This window comes from Pan troglodytes, chromosome 1 (assembly GCF_028858775.2).
Source record: "Pan troglodytes isolate AG18354 chromosome 1, NHGRI_mPanTro3-v2.0_pri, whole genome shotgun sequence".
In the NCBI taxonomy this organism is placed as follows: domain Eukaryota; kingdom Metazoa; phylum Chordata; class Mammalia; order Primates; family Hominidae; genus Pan; species Pan troglodytes.
In genome coordinates, this window is record NC_072398.2 from 135,855,066 (window position 1) to 135,874,988 (window position 19,923).

The 19,923-nt window shown below is 38.5% G+C and overlaps 1 long non-coding RNA gene across 2 annotated transcripts; it reads left to right on the forward strand.

Annotated features, from left to right (window-relative positions):
- The first annotated feature begins 2,343 nt into the window (after positions 1–2,343).
- LOC741368 (uncharacterized) lies at positions 2,344–9,719 on the forward strand. Of its 2 annotated transcripts, none has more exons than XR_673515.5 (3): positions 2,344–2,504; positions 4,040–4,175; positions 4,677–4,866. It is a non-coding gene; the product is annotated as an uncharacterized LOC741368 (long non-coding RNA). The 2 variants fall into 2 exon arrangements; XR_673513.4 differs by lacking the exon at positions 4,677–4,866 and adding an exon at positions 9,454–9,719 and having other exon boundaries at positions 2,346–2,504.
- The last annotated feature ends 10,204 nt before the right edge of the window (positions 9,720–19,923 follow it).

A 19,923-nucleotide genomic window follows, 5' to 3' on the forward strand; every position in this document is an offset into this window, starting at 1 on the left:
AATGACAAAACCACATCGTGCCCTTGTGGATAATCATCTTTTGGGCAATGGACTTAGAATAACTTCATCACACTTAACTGGGATGTAAATGTAATACATACATATATTAAGTGCATATAAATGTAATTTATCTTGAAAAAAATTCCAAGGTTTTAATAAATATTATGCTGGGTTCTATAGCTTCTTTCCTAGTTCCTCAGCTTTCCCATTTCTTTCCTCTTTGATGCATAGTGGACAATTGTATCAGCCCCTAGGTTTGTATTCAAAGTCATAAGCCAGTAGCAGGCCATTTCCTCGAATGATATTTCCCAAATGGTGAAGATTTGTCACTGGCGAGATCATTTTAGTTGCCCATACCCCAGTATTTATCTGTTTTTTAAAAAATATAACACACTTGTGATTTCACCAGTTTTATCAAATAATAAGAATTTATCCAAGAGTAAGGCTAAATTATTCCATTTTAAATTGATAGAAAGAAAATATTGAGGAAAAAACCCAGATGGTATGCAGATAGAACAAAGATCATGAAAGAGGTATGTAGATGACTAAAGTTTAGGAAACTGTCCTAGAAAAATCACTTCTCCATCAAGAGCTGAGCTCTTAAGGGAAAAAAAAAAAAAGAAAGGAAAAAAAGTACTCAAAAAATTTTTGGAAAAAAATTAAAGCCCAGAAAAGAACCAAATATTTCTCATTTTTACTTTTCCCTTTGATTCATGAAAAACATTTTTCAAAAAGACCAAAAGCACCACAGCACAAGGACTTCCCTTCAATGCAAAGAGCAGATCTGGAGAAGGCACTCTAGGGAAGATGTAGACATTTTTTGACAAGGCTCCTCCCAAGAAGCCAAGGTGTCAAGGAACGCCTCAGGTGAGTTGAGATGGCGAGGGTTGCCGCTAGCAGCTCCACAGGTCACACGAGGGCAGGACCGGAGTGATGCTGAGCACCAGGCGAGGATCGCCCACAAATGAGGGACACAACCAAGGGTGCGGTGGTGCGGGAACAGCCAGCCACTCTATCTCCCAAGCTCCCGCCACTCCACATCTCAGGTTCCCTCTGCCTTCCCTTCCCTTCACTCCCTTCCTTCCTTTCTTTTCTCCTCAACTGTGTTTCACCAACTGAACTGATTATAACTGTGTAAAGTATATTTTTATTATTGAATTTCTTTCTGTAAAGTTCTTTGTTTTCTCTTCTGAGTTTTAAATATATAGGTGACTTGAAAATTTTATATTCCCAGTTCCCCAAAAAGGTTAGAATTCAGCTAAAAATGGTGATACGTTGGCTTTTACTTGTATATGGTTGTGAGATAGATATTTTGTGTGATTTGGTGTCCACTCCCACCCCCACCATTGAAAATAGAGCAAAAATTGGAGCTGAGAAAGAGAATCATTTTCCCTATTTGGTGGGAAGAGTATTGCATGCAATACATTACGAGAGTAATTTTGAGAGTGAAAAAGACAAGGAATATTCTCGAGAAGGATGTTTCTGAGAAGCTTTGTGTTTTGGTGTTCTTTCTACTATCCTAAAGAAGTCACACCATTTCCAGGGAAATCTAGAGTTATTCACCATTAAGACAAAATAGGTCATTCTTAAAATGTTCCTTTACATCATTTTTTATATAAGCTGCACCTCCCAGAGTGAATGTCAGAATCAATGGGTTGGGTAGAACAGAAGTTTCCACCCTCATTTCCCCAGAGCCCTACCTTTGATGGGGGGCGGGGGTATTAAAGGATGAGGGAAAGGGGCGCTAGGAGGAATGATACCCAGGCTCCACCACCTCCTTCAACCACCACAGCCCCACTTTTGTCTGTTTAATAGAGCAATCATTGAAAATTTCCTTTGAAAAAAAAGGGTCTCATGTTTTAAAAACTTGGAACATAATGGGAATAGAAAAACTGATGTGCCTGGATTAACCCTGGAAAAACAGGATACAAGTTATAAAAATGATGAATGTTTCTTCAGACTAATTGTTTCTTTCTAATTCCTCACAAGGCTCATGAAACTATATGCTGTTCTCCTGTGGGATCCACTAACCTTGCACCTAGTGAATCACTCTCCACTCCCCTCACTTTCTAGTCCTCAAGCTGGGGTGGTCAAGGGTTAGGGGAGAAGCAGGTGAAGTAGGGAGGGCACATAAAACGGATGGATTGGGCTGCTCTCCCCTACAGTTTTATATATGCTTGCCAAAGAAGTAAGACCTCTGTACTGATAAGAGTAAGATAAGTCTAAATGTTTCTTACAGACAAAGTTGACAAGATTCAAAAGTGGTTTGGGTAAAAGAGACTCAATCCTAGAGGGGCATTTGATTCCAAAAGGGAAGAAGACGTACTTCATCTGGAACATCATGAAGTCACAGAAGAACTTCACAAGTGTTCCGATCAGAAGGGAGCCCTTTGAGTAAGTGAAATGAAGCATGAATAACTGCCTAATTAGTGGACATGAAAACTGGACAGTCTCCAAAGTCATCAGAGATGACCACGCTTGCCAGGCAACTTACTAGACTAAGGGTGAGTCCATTCGTAATCATCCCAGCTGGGAGGTGGCTGGGAGATTTGACATAGGGCTCAGAAGACTGGCTAACCTGGATAAAGCCATTCAAGACAATCAGGCGTGACATTATCTCCATGGCTGAGGTCTCCTGGAGCAGTAGTTCTAGAACTTCTTGGGGCCACTCCAATATAACAACGCTCAGGAATCACCTCCCACTACTGCTGGGGCAGGCGGTGGGAACAGATGTAGAGAGGGTAAACTTTATTACAAGGAATGAGGAAAATGGAACTGATTTTGACAAGGGCCATTGTCAATCATTAGTTCACATGACAGCCATGAAGGTAGAGTCCTGTCCCAATCAATATTGTAAGAGGGGAGTCCACAGACCACCCAGAGACCAAGGAGACATCAAGTAGCCTTTGAACCATAGATTCAAAACCTCCACTCAACAAGAATATCAGGGAGCTCTTTGATATCTAGCTTTCACGTGTTAAAGCTGTTACTAGATGCCTCTCCTTCCCACTCCTATTCTTGCCTAGATAATGAAGTCCAAATTCCTTAGCATCAAGGCTCTTCAAATTCCAGCCCATTCTACTTTCTCAGCCTTCTCTCTTGCCATGCCTTGGCCTGTTCTCTGTCTTGTAAGGAATATAGGTTGCACTAGCCCCTTGGTCTGGTTATGTCCATTTCTAAAGTCTCTGGCAAAAACACTGTCATCTTTCAGGATGCAGTTCAAATTTCACTTCCTTCCCTACATAGTTCATGACTCCTTTGTGTTAAAGACACAGTTCAAGCGTCTACCTTAGCACCTTACTCGAAGAAGAGTCTGGGGAGAACAGTCCTTGCTTAGCCTCAGTTCAGATGTAATTACACAGATCTAGCAAGCCAGTGGTGTGCACCCAGGAATCACATGGCACTGAGAGACTTAACTGACTAGGCTTGTTACCCCCAGGGTAACTGTGAAATAGGGCTTTGGAGTGTGGTATCAGTTTCTTGCATCTATCCCAAGCCTAGCCCCATAGACAAATGTCTAGGTCCTTGTAGATGGGTGATTAATAGCATGCATCTAAAGCCAGTTGCCTGGATTCAGATCTAAGTTCTGTTGCTTGCTGGTTGCCTTGAGTGAGTCAGTTAACCCCTCTGGCCTCAGTGGAGATGAAAATAATATGGGTCTGTTGTGAGCATTACACAAGTTAACGTATGTAAAGCTCTCCCCACACTGCCAGGCACACAATGAGCCTCGTGTAAGCATCAGGTACTACATTTAGGAAGAGAGATGGTGGTAAGTAAAAGTTTAAAATTATTCAATTTGGGAGCACAAGCCACACTAATTCAGAATCACTAATTTGAGAGAAAATTGAAAGAGGGTGATCATCTAACTCCACCATCCATTAGAAGCAGCTTAGCTCATTGAAGTGGTGGCATCGTGGTGGGGCTGGAAGCAAGGGTAGTCCCAGCAGAAGGCTTGGGCACATGACAGAGGCAGTGGTGCTCAGATAGAGGTGGCAGCAGGGGCAATGGCATCACCAGGTGGTCTCTGTGACACCCACAGGTGGTGTCTCAAGACATTCAAGGTGCTCAGTGAGTGCAGACTATGCAGAAGAAGTGACACAGAAGCCTGATGGAGGTGATGATACCCAGTGGCCATGGGACTTTGTCAGCAAAGGCAGTGATAAACAGCATGAGAGGTCAGTACTCCGGGACACCATGGGGCAGACGTCAGCCTTATTCACATGCCCATGGGAGAAATTCCCTGGGGTCGACCAGAAGTGTATGGAGGTGAAGCTTTGCCAGGTCCTCATGAATCCAGTGTGACAAATTCCTCAAATTACCATTGGTGTGAGCTCATTCTTCCAGAAGAGGAATATTGGGAAATCATAGAAAGCACAAGCTTTAGAGTTAGTCAGGCTTGTTCTCCATTCAACTGAACACACTCCCTGAGCACCTTTTTCATGCCATAGCCTCAGCTCTAGTTGGTAGAAACACCACAGTGAGCGAGGCAAAAAGTGTCCTCCTCACAGGATGTTCACCTTACAGAGGGAGACACAGTTGATAAACAAGTAAGCAAATACATTAATGAGAGGTTTCGTGTGATAAAGGCTGTGAAGACAATAAAGTAGGTAATGATGCAGGAGATGAGTAGAGCAAACTACTTAAATAGAGGAGCCGGGTTAATCTCTCATTCACAGTAAGGATGCAGTGGCCAGAAGAGGCAGCCCAGGGAAGATCTGAGGTGAACCCTCTGGTTGGAAAGGCTTGGCAAATTGGAGGAACAAAAAGAAAAAATAGTAAATCTACAACAAGGATCAGCAAACTCCAGTCTACAGGCCAAATCCAGCCTGCTGCCTGTTTATGTCAATAAAGTTTTATTGGAACATAGCCACACTCGTCTGCTTATTTATTATCTATGGGTGCTTTCATGCTAGAATAGCAGGGCTGAGTAGCTGCAAGGGAGACTGCATGGCCTGCAGAGCCTAAAATATTTACCTGGCCCTGTGCTGAAAAGTGTGCTGATCCCAGTCTAAAGCACTGTAAACAAGCTAGGGGGAGAACAGTAGGAGATGAAGTTTAAGGGTTCAGGGAAAGGTGGCAAATTCTGCAGGGCCTTGTAACCCATGGAAAAGGGCTGGGATTCTGTTCTGCATGTAATGGGAAGTCACTGGAAAAGTCCAAGCAGGGAGCACGTGATCTGACTTATGTTCTTACAAGGCCACCCTGGGAGCTAAAGTAGAGTAGATTTCCAGTCTTTGGAAGATGGACCATAGGGCCAAGAGGCAGCCAGAAAGTCTATCAGGTGGCTACTGCAGAGCCCAGTGAGAGACAAAGGTGCCAGGGATGGGGATGGTAGCAGTGCCAATGCAACAAGTGGTCAAGGTGTATTATTTTAGGTAATATTTTAGGTTTAACAGGCATGAGAACCCTTACTCCACTGTGTAACCTTAGGCAAGTTATTCAAACGCTGTAAGCCCAGTTTCTTGTCAAAAAAACCCTCAGAGCACTATTGTGTGAATTGAATTACAAAATACATCTGAGGTGCCTGTCAAAAAGTTAAGTGTTCAATAAATGTCAACTATGATTACTGTTTGTTGTTGTTGTTGTTGTTGTTGTTGACTGATGAGACCTGTGGAAAGATCAGGTTGCAGCATACAGCTCATTGTGTCAGTTAATGGTGCTCTTCTCTGCCTGATTAAATTTCTGAGTTCCCTGGAGACAGGGAAGCTCCGTTATTCATCTTTATGTCCCCAAAAGTGTGCCTGGCACATGGTAGATGTTTAATAAATGCTTATTGATTAAACTATTTTTTTTAAGAAAGGAGGAGTATTATCTATTCTGCCATTTTTCACCAGAAGTGTTTTGTTTTCAGGATTGATATAGCACATTTTTGTGACACAGAACCATTCCAAAGATACAGGGGTAGCTGTCTCTAGGGAAAGCTGGTACCCAGCAAAGGAAAACTCAGATGCTATTCTTTGGAAAACCTCTAACCTGATAAAATATGTCAGTGTTTGCAATAATATATTGAATCTGGGCTAAAAATTCACCATGCACAAGAAATCCAATCTTAACAGATACATATAAAAAATCTCTGCCATAGTGTGGATGAGAACAATGAGTCCAAAAATCATTGCTGTAATGTGTCAAGCTGTTTTCAGACTAATTTCAAAGCGGTTGGATATTCTGATCCCTTGCTCAGCCATATTGAAGCATCCTCCATTTTGCATTATTACCTCCTTCCTTTTATTCATTCATTATTCTGCCTTTAAAACTAAAAGGAGTTGGATTAAAATTGAGACTTCAGAATTATTTGTCAACTTTCTTATTCTTTGGCGTTAGCACTTACCAAAAAAGACTGGAAATCTACACTTCTTTAGAAGTTAAATTTTGTCATTATATGATAGTTTAAAATGAAACTAAATATGACACAAATTTTAAAATAAAAAATGACACCTGTAAAATACATACTCCTAGGTGACATTTTTATTTTTAAAAAGTGGTTAAATACCGTAGTGGTCATACAATACAAAATTGTAAAATCTTCAAAGGGCCACAAAATAAAATGTTACCAGTTGCATTTACCTGTTGCATTCAGAATAACTAAATGTATTCTTAACACATACATGTTGCTATATCTGAAAGAGGAACTCTAATTTCTTAAAAATTAACAAATTAACACTAGGTGAGAAATCTCTTCGAGGCAGTCACCGAATCATAGCAGTACTACACAAACTTACCAATAGCTAACAAACCCTAAAAGAATGAGAAAATAAAAATAAGGAAAATACTTAAAATAACAGGACACTAAAAAAGAGGATCCCTTATTACAGTAAAGAAAAGGCTGAAATCCTTGAAACACCAGGGAGCAGCCATGAGGAGGGATTTTTTTTTTTTTAACACGAAGCCTGGCATCTCACAAATAACGTATGTTCTATATTATGTGGCAGTTGCTATGGTAACAACCTTTATTTTCTGAAACAGTACACAGATGTGTACAACATACTAACTTACTGGTTATAAATTACAGCTTTTCCCATAGTTCAATAACTTAAGAATTCTACGTTTTTGAAATCTCAGAAGTTCTGTTGTTATTACATTCTTTTATGAGATAATTTTCCTTGTACTTTCAAAATGAGAGTGCTCCCAAACATACCAAAAGAAAGGAGCAATGAGAAAATGGGGTATCTCAGAGAGTAGCAGTGCACTGAGTACTGGCTATAGAGTCTGTAGGAAACCCACTGAAAGAAGGAGAAAATTACTATAATGAATTAGGTATCATGAACAATAGTCATGAGAAACAAGTTGCCAGCAAAATGATGTCATAAATAAAGTTATGAATTGATTTCCTATTATAAGGTGCCATATTTGCAGTTTTAAAATAAATGAAGATTATTTCTTAGAAGTGTTACAAACATTAATATAATTTTATAAGGTACAATAGTGTGGTTGCATGAATCAACCTGGTTTTTTGACTTCAAATGAAATCTTCTGAGTCTTGAAAAGACCAGAATCTGGGGGAACACTTATATTACTCTATTTAATATGGGATTAGTATCCCTTTGTCAGGTTGAAAAGCAAAAGACAGATTTTTACTGATTGGGATATTTTTATATTCCAACTTTAATCAACAAATACTTGAAAAGTGCCTTCTACATGCAGGGAGCTGGCTGTCCATGCTTAGATGCATATTGACATGCGTGGAAACATAAGTTATAGGGAAGTTCAGTTCTATAGATGATTTTTTCCTATTCTAAAAATTTATATTATATTTTCCATGTGGATCTGAATATTTTCTTTAAATAGGTAGTTCACACTGTAGATTTTTTAGAGTTATCAGAAAGAATCATCTCTGCAGCATTTATGAGGTGAGAGTTCATTACCTGGGAAACATTTGAAAAATAAGCTTGTATAGCTAGCATTTACAGTTAAAAACCATCTATCTTAAATAAGAAAAAAGATTTCTAATTATAAGAAAATTGTAAGTACCCTTACATAAAAAGTAACAAAGCACCCCTGATTTAGAAAGTCCAGAAACTGCACTGCTAATGGCTTTTCCTAACAAACATAAAACACTGGGAACTGCTATTTCAAGTCACAATACGGTTACATTCAAATTCAAAATTGTCTTACAGCAGCAATGACAATGAGAAACAATTGAATACTATGCAGATAAGACCAAATCATTTTGAAAAGCCTGCACCATTAAGTGGTTGTTAAAATTTTTGCTAATGATTTCCACACATACTCCTTTCTATATCTTTTAGAGATATATTAAAAACGGGACCATGACTAATCCATTCAAATCCTTACGCTATCAGAGAGAGAGTGAGAGAATGAGAGAGAGTTAAGTTATCACCTAATGGGGGCTTAGTGGCTAGAACTCAGAACCCAATAGAAAAAGAGTACTTCACTGCTAGGTGCATTTTAAAAGTATTACTTAAATTACATTTAAGTCATCAGATAATTATGAACTTTCTTCTCTTTTATATTTATATGGCATATTTATTGAATTGCACAGTATGCTTTTACAATAAAGTGCTTTTTACGTTGCCGCCTTTGTTCATCCAAAATAAAACTGACAGTTATCCTTTTATAAGCTATTCTGAGAACATTTTCTCTTCTTTGAAGCTGATTGATGCACTACTTTAAATGTTCCTGCAAATATCTTTTCAATTCAAGTTTTTGCATAATGTAATAAGAAGATAAAAGAATTCTATACTTCAACAAGAGACATTACAAAGCAAGTAGAGACATTATCAAGGGCATTAACATGCTCCTAATAGCAATAAAACCTTTTAACTGTCTGATGTAGAACATGCTCCCACCAAACCACCACATATTATGGTAATTGGCTCCAATTTCTGAATCTTACATTGTAAAGTTACAAAGAGTTAGGCAGAACTGAAAAACAAATCTCTAATACTCATTTTGTTACTGTTCCCATTATAAGATGTTTACTTTTTACCTCTAAGGAGGACTGGTCTGCTCTGTTGTGCTGCTCTTTACCGTGCTATCATATTTTTGCATCCTGTCTCATTTTTATTTCTACTCACTGATATCAAGACACTTTTTTTCCCAAAAAACTCTTTTCTAACTCCAAAACATCACAGTAACACAAATAGCATTTTCCTGAGAATTTCAGTGTAACAAATGGGTTCTCTGTGCATGCCTGTGTCACGTCTCATTCACTTTATGTGTTCTCTCATCACTGGCAGATACGACAGGGAAAAACAGTCCATGAGGACGCTTTGATTTTTCTTTACAACGCGTTACTAAATGACATGAGTAGCCTTTCCATCCTGGCCAAGAGGAAATATAATTTCAAACTAAAGTTGAGTTCAGATTCTGTTAAATTAAATAGCAAAGAAACAGTCACTCTTGGTTTTATTCCTCTTAGACAGGAAGCAGGGCAGTGGGGAATTGACATGAGCCGTTCCTCGGTGATTAACCTGCAGTTTATGTTGTTTCTAGGTGACGTGCCCATCATGCAGGAAGCTTCTCCGAGGCTGGCGAGAGCAACTTGTCTGCTTTGAGAAATGCAGATCTATCAGGATCCAGAATCGGACTCTGAAAAAGCTGTCATTTCATGTCTCTAAAACAGCCTTTGATTTAATGTACAAGATGTCAAGAAGTAAAGGACAATAAAATAAAAACCAAAAAAGGAGAACTATTTCAATTAAGAAGCATTTCTATATCAATTCTTGGAAATCACATAAAATAAAAGCTGTCAGAATCAATCTCTGTTTAAAAGGTTGATTTTTTTGTGGTGCTTACATACAACATGCAAGACCGGAAAAAAATACAAATTACTAGCGCAGAGCAGCCAAACTTAAAAAATCCTTTCTCATTAGAGAGATATCTGGTTATTAAATTTTCCTAATGGATCTAGGAAAAGTGTTTTTATGGCTGGGGCTGAGGACTGAGGAGAGAAGGAAAGAAATAAACCCCCATACAGAAAAAAAGTCACACATGCAATCTCCAGTTCTATGTGAAGGAGTTTAATGCATTTCCAAAAATTTCATCTTTAATTGACAATAATTAAAAGCCTCATATAACATTCTAGGAATCTACCTTTTATTGCTATGGGTTTTCAATGATGTTTGAATGCCTTTTTCAGAGAAAGATAAATATTTCTTGAAAGATTGCCCTATCACCCTAGTAATCAAATATCCTAAAGGCGAATTGAGAAAAAAATCTTTATAAAATTTGAGGCAACCTTTCAGTTAAGAGTATAATAATATTAAATAAAGATATAAGCATTGCCAAAAACAAATAAATAAAGCTCTTCTAAATGTGACTTCTTATTATGGAAGACATCACTTGCATTTTCATTTAGGTTTTTTTGTTTTGTTTTGTTTTGTTTGGGGTTTTTTTCTGAAATTTATTTATTTTTTAAATTGACAGATAAAATCGTATGTATTTACCGCATACAACATGATGTTTTGAAGTCTATATACACATTGTGGAATGGTTAAAGCTAGCTTATTAACATATGTTCATTTGTTGTTAAAATATGCTGTTTAAGAAACATGTGTTACACTTCCAACTTTACTCCTGTCCTTAAAATTTTTATTATGCATTTTATTCCACATCTTTTATTGAAAAGGCTAATGGGCAGGGAAAGAAAAGATAAATTCATTTGCTGTCCCCCAAAAGGTTTGTATACATCAGGGGTATACCCCTTTCAGTGGCCTATTTCTGGCACCTTTATTTTTTTAAAATCAAGTTTTTCTGAAGGGGACTATTTAAAGAAGAAAATCCACTCCTTCATCATCAAATCAAGAACTTTTCTTAAAGTAAGCCTTCCACAAGCAGTAAGAGAAACAGCCTAAGAACTTCCTCCAATCAAAAGAAGAAAAATAACAAAATCAGCTCACCCGTGATTTCCTTAATATACTTAAAAGAGATAAAATCCCACTGATGCCTCTAAAAATAAAAATGAGGAAAGGGCAACTTTATTGATTCCCTGCAAACCAACGAACGTGTAGCTTATTGATAACACTAAACACCATCTAAGCCTTTAGTGATTTTCAACCAAAAGTCTGTCTCTGAATGATGGTTTAAATCATCGTATTAATATATTAGCGGAAAATTACCATGGGAGACACTTGGAAATTAATTAAAAACCCTGCACTCAGTTTGTTTGTGAGAGAAGATAAATATCACACATGGGAAAAGATGCCTGACAACCGCCATAGTTTTCAGATCCAAATTAGACCCTGACAGCTATGTCTTTGTATGACTCTCCTTGGGGTATGATAAGCAGAAATATAGAATATGAAGATTTCTGATAGAAGTATTTATTACTGACACTTCCGAAACATTCCATGTGTGGCATCAGCAAAGCATGCTTCACCTCAGACAGAAATGTCAGGTTTTCTTCCAAGATTTGTTTTTTTCTGTTCCTCTCCCCCCATTCTCATCCCTCCCTCCCCATCCGCCACTACCCCCCTTCTCCTCCAAAAGATGATCTTTTTTTAGAAGTTCAACAGCAGCCCCTGGTGGAACTCAGCAGTTGTTTCAGCCTGAGCACAGTTGTTAAAGCAATTCCATTCATCTTGTCAATAAAAAGAAAAGTCTGTACATGTGTATATTACCCCCTCAGTGTGCTGTTCCTGCAGGTCAGGGATCAGAATACGACCCTGAATGTACAAAGGCAGTGCTTTATGATGGTAATTTCAGCCAATTTTGGTAGCTGGAGTTTTGAAAAAATATATATATGTAACAAACAATAAACATCTGTCTCCAATGTCACATTCATTTTATGCATGAAGACCAATAATTAACTGCTCGTGAATAATGCTTACCACAGAGTGCGTCAAAGTGAAGAGGCTCCACACATGTGAGGGGGTGATCGCTATTTTGTTTGGCTCATGTTGTGACAGATTCAGCTTTGTCACTTAGCAAAATGAGCTATACAAAGTGACAAAGAAGGGATTCCTCTGGGTCAGAGCTCAGAAAGCACCACAGTATGCTACTGCTCCATCAGAACGGCAAGCTAGGCTTAACAAGAAAGCCCACCAACATGCTCTTCAGAGAGACCATCTCTATTCCTTTAGGGCTTGGTTGGCAGCCCCAGATTACCATGTGGGGCAAGAGGGAGATGTGTGGCTCTTTGTTTGCATTAGGCAGGGTCAGTCTCTGCACTTCACAAAGGTGCCTGGTAGAGGGGCTCCAAGCCAACTCTACTCCCTCTGGAGCCATCTCCCTAGAGAACAGTCACTTTTTTCTTAGCACAAAGGCAATGTCCTATTTCTAAGCCCAATGCCTTTGGGGTTGCATCACACCAAAGGAGTTGCCTTCCCATTTCACACAGAGGTGCCATATAGGCTCCTGGTGGCTCGCATGCTAGGCAAGGAGAAGGAGACTTGCATAGTGAAGAGGATGGCTCTCTTGCCAGAGTCTCATGTGCGCCGGGGTTGAGGAACATAGCAGGCATTCACTCTCCAGGAGGCTCATGTTAGGACAGAGGTAAAATGAGAAATTTACTCAAAGACTCAAAAGTCTACTTGAGTAAATTTATTCAATGTGTATTTCACTCATGTATTTTGACTTTTCTCTTCTTAAATGATGAGTTTATTAAGAGGAAAAGCAAACTACTTTCAAAGCTTAAAATAGCTTCATGATAAACGCTAGGATCGAAGAAATATTATTTTAAGTGAAAACATGGTTTTTAAATTTTGAAAGTATTGTACTTCATATTAGCCCTTCGCATGACCCTGAAGCCACTTAAATCTCTGGACTGATCTCATGTGAAGCTAAATCAGGGAGCTGATGTTTTGAGACCAGAGAGAATCCCACGACAGGCCACTTACTGAGTGCCTAGTGGATGTCATGCACTGGGGAGGAAGGGGATAGAAAGAAATAAGGCTTAGTCACTAATGAATTACAATCTAGTAGAAGAGACACATGTACCCAAATAATTTTAATATAGTGTGGGAGCAATGTGCAGAGTCCTAAGAAATACATGGATGCCCTTAGCTCAGCCAAGGGGTCAGCAAAGGCTTTTCACAGGGAAGACACTTGCACTGACTTAAAGAAAGATTAGAAATTAGCTACAGAAAAAAGGGGGAGAAGACATTAGAGGGCAAAATAGAAGAAAAATTACTATGTCCCCAGGAGTGAAGGTGTAAAACTACATGGTATATCCAAAGAACTCCAAGCAGCTTGATATTGCCAGAGCATGAAGTATGGTATGAGAAAGATGGGAGTGAGGCAGGAAAGACTAGGAAAACCTTCTCTGCCCTCCCAGAGAGATGGGATCTGTCCTATGGGTCACGGAGAACAATTAAAAGACTTTATGTAAAGGAATGACCATATAGGGAAGGAAGGAGACTGAAGGTCTGTAGACTGACCAGGAGTTTGTTGTGAAAGAAGATAAGGATCAAGAGAAAGAGGATAAGGACCTGAATTCTGGTGGTGAAGATGGGGCTGGAGACGAAATGGTAAGTATAGGAAATATTCAAAGGTCAACACTGAAAGAAGATAGTGTTTTATTGGATATGGACCCTGAGGGATGGGTCTTAGATAACTCCTAGGTTTCCAGCATAGGAGACAACATAGATTGTGGTGCCATCAACAGGGTTAGAGACTGCAGGGGTCGGAATAGGTTTGAGGGGAGAAGATGACACTCTAAAGAAGTACTTCTCAAAATACGTTCTCAAAAACCCTCCACTGGCCTCCAGACAGCTCCTTGTAACACTGATTATTAGCACTCCCCTTGAATGTCACAGCTGGAGAGTGACCTAACAGATCATTAAGCCTGGTCACTTTACAGCTGTGTGCCGTCAAGTTGAGGGGTGCTAGGGCAGGTAGGACTCCAGAATGCCTCCCCAGATGCAACCCAGGAGGGTCTACTTTTACCTAGTGTGTATATTATAATTCTTCATAAGACTTAGATCACAAAAAGAAAATCACAGTTTGAAAACCACCGACAACCTCTTCTTTTACAGAGAGGAAACTGAGACCCATGGAGGTGAAATAATTTGTCCACAGATACAAGTCTATAGCAGAGGCTGAGCTAGATCCGTGAAACAGAGTTCATCACATGTCAGTTCCAAGTGTCCTCCATGCTGTGGTTTCCTCCATGAAGCCACTGCTTTTGCTGTGTTTTTTGGAGCTAGCTTCAAAAACCTCCTTTTTAAAGAAACTCAGTTATCAGCTTCTTCAGTTGTATTTATTTAATAAATATTCATTGAACATCTTCTGCATGCCAAGCCTTCTTTTATCAAGAACAACTGAGCATCTCTGTTTGGATTCCCAGTTGTAATTTTTGATTCTTTGGGAGTTCTGACAGGGTCTTCAACTAGTGTTCAACTATAACTGGATGTGGTTACGACCCAAGAGGGGTTTTAGTCCCTAGTAAACAGGGTTAATATCAAAGGCATGGGTTTCCTAATTCACTGGAAGATTATAGCTGATTTAAATGTTTAAGGTAATTTTTGAAAATATGTTTTTAAAAATCTATAAATTTCCTAAGGTATTTTAAGATTCTATTCATAATTTTTTAAATAATTACTTTTCAGATGTTACATTAATTTTTTCATATATACATATAAGAACTCGCTGGAAATAATGCCCCAAAACTCAATAAACCTAACTTTACAAAACTTAGAACTGGCATCTGAAATAATTACAGGATAGATTGTTTTCCAAAAAATGAGAATTCAAATAAAATAAAATAAATTTGATAACCCCTTCCTCCCCATCATACTAATTCAACAGCTGCTTGTACTGACAGGGTAATTCCTAAAATAAGGAAAAGCAAATCCTTGCTCAATCTAGAAAAATAGAGACAAATGTAGCTAAGGGGTTACAACAACCTGTTGACCTCTTTCCAGTCTTGAGAATCTTGTCTCAGGACTCCCAGAAGGGAGCAGCGGCTTGCTTCGTTGTAAAGTGTGTGAGTCAGGGTAGAAACAGGAGCCAGCCAGAGAAAGTCCTCCTGCTCATGGACTGCCAGAGATGAGATTCACACAGGCCTTTTCAGGAACATTATAGAACATCTCGCTGCAGGAAGGAAAACCACTGCTCAGTCTCTCCTGTTGGGGAATTCATTCTTCATCTTATGAAGCTCTTTAAAATATAGGGCCAAGGAATCAGTCTTTCTTCCATTGCCTCTTTATACTTCACCACCCAGCCCCACCCCGTTTTCTTTCTGTACTCCTCCCATCTGCAAATGGTTTTTAAAATCAGAAATTCTGTGTATATCAACAAGTATAAAACCCAGCTAGCAGGGGTGGGTTGCAAGAACAAAGAAGGGGGGAAAAAAGGAGAAAATCCAAGATTATGGTACAAATCGATTTCAAGGCTCACTCATTACAGCCTATTTCTTTTTTTTTTTTTTTTTTTTTTTTTTTTTTGAGACAGGGTCTCACTCACTCTAATCATGCAGGCTGGAGTGCAGTGGCATAATCATGGCTCACTGCAGCCTTAACTTCCCGGACTTAGCTGATCCTCCCACCTCAGTCTCCTGAGTAGCTGGGATCACAGGTGCGCACCACCACACCTGGCTAATTTTTTAGTAGAGACATGGTTTTACCATGTTGCCCAGGCTGGTCTTGAACTCCTGGGCTCTAGAAATCACCTGCCTCGGCCTCCAAAAGTGCTGAGATCACAGGTATGAGCCACCACACCCAGCCTAACCCATTTCTTTATAGGTGAGAAATCGAAGTGACTCATCTAAGATTACCCCACCCACTGTTCTCACATAGTGGTATTATTGAGTATAGGAGACAAATAAGCAAACAGGAAAGTTTTAAAGATCAGGCAAAAGCTTTACTGGCTCCACAGGCCTGCATTTCCATCAGTTTCATTTACATAGGAAAGCATATTAGTGAATGGTCACAGTGAATCTTAGAGGGAGCAAGCATATGGTTAGTGCTTATCCCCATTAACTCTCGAAGTCCAAGGAAATTCAGAGTTAATCTTCTTTTGAGATGATCATGTTTTGGATATTTTGATCTGGTGTCCTGGAAAATCTCATTTAACAGCAGTTTTGTTGATTCACTCAACAAATGTTAACTAGAAGCTTACTTTACACCAGCCCTCCAAAGTCGTGAGCAAGACAGCCCAGGTCTTTTACTCTCTTGCTTATCTGTCTTAACCTTGTCACTGCATGGTCATGGTGCTGGAGCCATATTTCTTTCCCAAACCCAATAAATGGACCTATCAGCTTTTTCTTACAAAGTAGTTGAAAATGGCTTAAAAATCTCTTGAAGCTCATGTTCTGTGTCATAAATAACAATATTGGTTTATCATCTATCTCTATATGCCTCCTTCGGGTGTTCTGGCTTCCTTCTTTCTGAGAATTCTTCTGCCATGTGGACTGGCCTTGTCTAAATGCAATGACACTGAATTACACATTAATGGAACTCCACGTAGCACATGAAGCCTCAATGGGAGCATTTAACAAAATGAAATGCTTTGGTGAGCTCTTCAAATTCATTAGAGTCCAATGATCAAAGATGTCCTGGAACAGATAACTAAATGTGGATTGGAAATAGGAGGTAGATAGGTCACAGAGTCTTCTGGCAAGTCCTTGGAAACATCAGATCAAATGCCAAAGGTCTAAAACCTTTAGTATGACTATGAAATTAGTATAGGCCCACATCCCTAGGAGTGAAAAAACTTACACTGGGTTTCAAACATAGTCGATTGCCTATGAAAAAGCAAATTGTCAAATAAAAAAACGGAAAATGTGACCCAGCTCTGGGAGGCAATGGTCCTAGAGATTAAAAATGTGGCTCATCTGGTCCCAAATTCATACAGACAGAAAGGAGAATGGGGGTTTCTGGGGCTGGGAGGAAAGGGGACTGGGGAGTTATGGTTTGATGGGTATACAGATTCAGTTTAGAAAGATGAAAAAGTTTCTGTAAATGGGTGGTGGTGATGGTTGCACAACAATGGGAGTGTATTTAATACCACTGAACTGTAAACTTAAAACATAATTAAAATGGGAAGTTTTATGTTATATATATTTTAACACAATTTAAAAAGTGGAAGCTGGGCAGGAAAGAAGAGTATAATGGATTGTCCATATTAGTTCATTCTGCCTAGTTCCTAAACCAGAATTTACCCACATGAACATTTTGAGCTTTGGCTTCTTCATATATAAATGTTAATCATGGTGCCAAATTCACAGTTGCTTGAAAGGATCAAATTAATTTTTGAATGTGAAGGGGTAAAGAAGCATGTGGCCCATCTAAGTATTCAACAAATATTACCTCTTATTACTGTATCTCTTCTGGACATTTCAACTTGCTGTTTATTACTATGAATAAAAATATTATACAATGTCTTCAATAAGTCTGTGAAAATTTCCTTTAATTACCACATTAGATATAACTTTTTTTGCATATAATGCACCATATGGGGAAAAAAAGTGGTTTTGAAATATTGTTCTTGCTTTCTCTACTTTTATTTTATTAAATTTAGTTAGGATAGGGTTAAAAGTCAAAGCAAACATCCTATCAGCTAGCAGTAGTCTACTGACACCAAAAAAGTCCCATTGGTATGAGAAACTGATTGCAAGTAGAATGGTCTAAGGATTCCTTGAAACAAATCTTATAACAACCCATGTCTTTCTCAATTACCAGAATGCTCTGTAATACCTGATAAGTATTTGTTAAGACAATATACATCAGTAAATTTAATTACACATTTATTGAGCTTATATTTTATACAAAATATTGTGCATGGTGCTCTAGGAAAAGTTACGATGTAACATACATGTCCCTGTTCTCAAGGAGCTGCTGTCATGAAGAAAAGTCAATTTCCTCAGCAAGTCTTGACTACATACTTCTCCCAAGACAATTCTGAATAAAGGTAAGAAAAACTGAAAATTTTTTCCAAACTGTAAGAAACCTTTGATTGAATCACTGTGTCTTATACCATAGCTTAGAGGATATATTTTCCTTTATGCATTCCGATATTTGAGAATAATGAATTCAAAAATTACTGGAAAAAGAAGATCTGTAATTGACTGCCTAAGGAAACTATAAAAATCCTTTCAAAATTCCCACCAGGAGTAGAAGCGAAGTGGATTCAGATACAGTCTGAAATCTTCCCGAGCTTTCTCCACTGGAATTCTAATTAGTGAGACCCCTTTAAGCAGTTTTAAAGCTGCTTAATTTAAATACAGGAAGTGTTTCCTTAGGCCCCTAATACTTTGGCAGAGCTGATCCTATTTCCTGAGATTAAATAGAAGAAAATTCTTTCCTCAGGAGATTGAACCACACACAATAAGATCATTCATTAGAATGTTCATATAAATTCAAAATATACCAGGGGAAGACCAAATGTCTTCTTCATAAAGGGTAACAGCCTAGAAATGCTAAGTGGAGCCATGACTGGTTTTACTCTTGAGTTTTGGCCTTTGCGGAATATACATTCCCCGGGAAGAATTATTGAAGTGACAACTCATTTTCACAATGAAACCAAGTACAAGACAGCTAAGATAAATAAATAAATTAATTATTAAATATTTTATTCTCAATAAAAACCATCTGTCAATATTGTTTTTTTAACAATATTTATTCATGAAAATAAAGCTGTACCTTCTATAATGTGATTCTTACTCTACTTTGCAACATTTAAGACTTAGCAATAGGAAAATCTCATAAACTTTAGGAAGTCTGCATTTTGATCTGTCAGGGAAAGGGAAAGCTTAATACCAAAACCTGCTACTCAAATGCCTGATTGGTAAGCGGAGTGCAAAAGGATACCTCTAAAACTTTGTATTGTTCCATAAAAGAAAGGGGAACACTTTGCCATCTCTTGCCATCCTTCTGTAAATTTACATCACCTCACTAAATTTGATAGCTAAATAGTGTTCTGATGGTTGTTGAGACTTGTGTGTCAGATTTAAAAACGTTATTGTTGAGGCTTACTTTGATGGTAAGATTTTAGAGGCCTATTTCCCTGCTAAACAAATGTATTATAGAGTGATGGATAACAGATATTCTAAGGATTACAATGAGAGATCAAGGAGTTCACCTGCAATATCTATTGCATTGACAGCCAACTTTATTGAAGTTTCACAATATTAACTGCCTCTCTGTGGACTGGCTTAACCAGGTAGGTGATTATCAATTTATCACCAGTCAAAACACAGATTGCTTCATGTACGGTGTCTGTGGCATAATCATGTACCTTGAATCTCATCAAACTCGAATGATCCTACTAGGATGATTCTTATAAGACTGAGAAAGAAACATTAGTTGGGAACTTCTCTAATGAAATTGTGTCTAATTCTCAGTTTGATAGAACATCATTCCTGGAGCCTTGATTAAGAATTCACCATTCCAAAAGGGGGTAAAGAAAGCCTGAGAGATAGAATGGAGAGAGAACTAAGGTTATTCACTTCCTCTTCTTGAGCCTTGCTTCCTTTAACAATTCCTCACTCCCACTCCAGGGACAGAAGGCAAGAAATTGAAGAGTCCTCAAAATCCACTCCAGAGGGGAAGAATTGTACCCTGAAATTCCATCTAGCAGTATACAAACTGACTGAATTGCATATAGGAAATTATCTGGGATAACCACGGACCAGCACCAAGATGCCTGCATGACCTATTTGGCCCTATTTTCAATACAGCAAGAGCTTTTAAGTTTTATAATTCCACTCTATTTTCTGAGTCTATCTTTTAACAATATCTTACCTTTCTCCACACATTGAATTCCATTAGCTGCTATCCCAATTAATATTTGTTAAAGGCAGGCAATGAGAGAGAAGATTTTGGCCTTAAGTTTTTGTCTGATCAGGGCACAAATAAATAGCTACACTAGGCAGGGAACAGTATAGCCTGTAATCCTAGCACTTTGGGAGGTCAAGGCAAGAGGATCACTTGAGGCTGGCCAGGAGTTTGAGATCAGCCTGAGCAACAAAACAAGACACCATCTCTATAAAAAAATTTAAAAATTAGCCTGTTGTAGTGGCACACC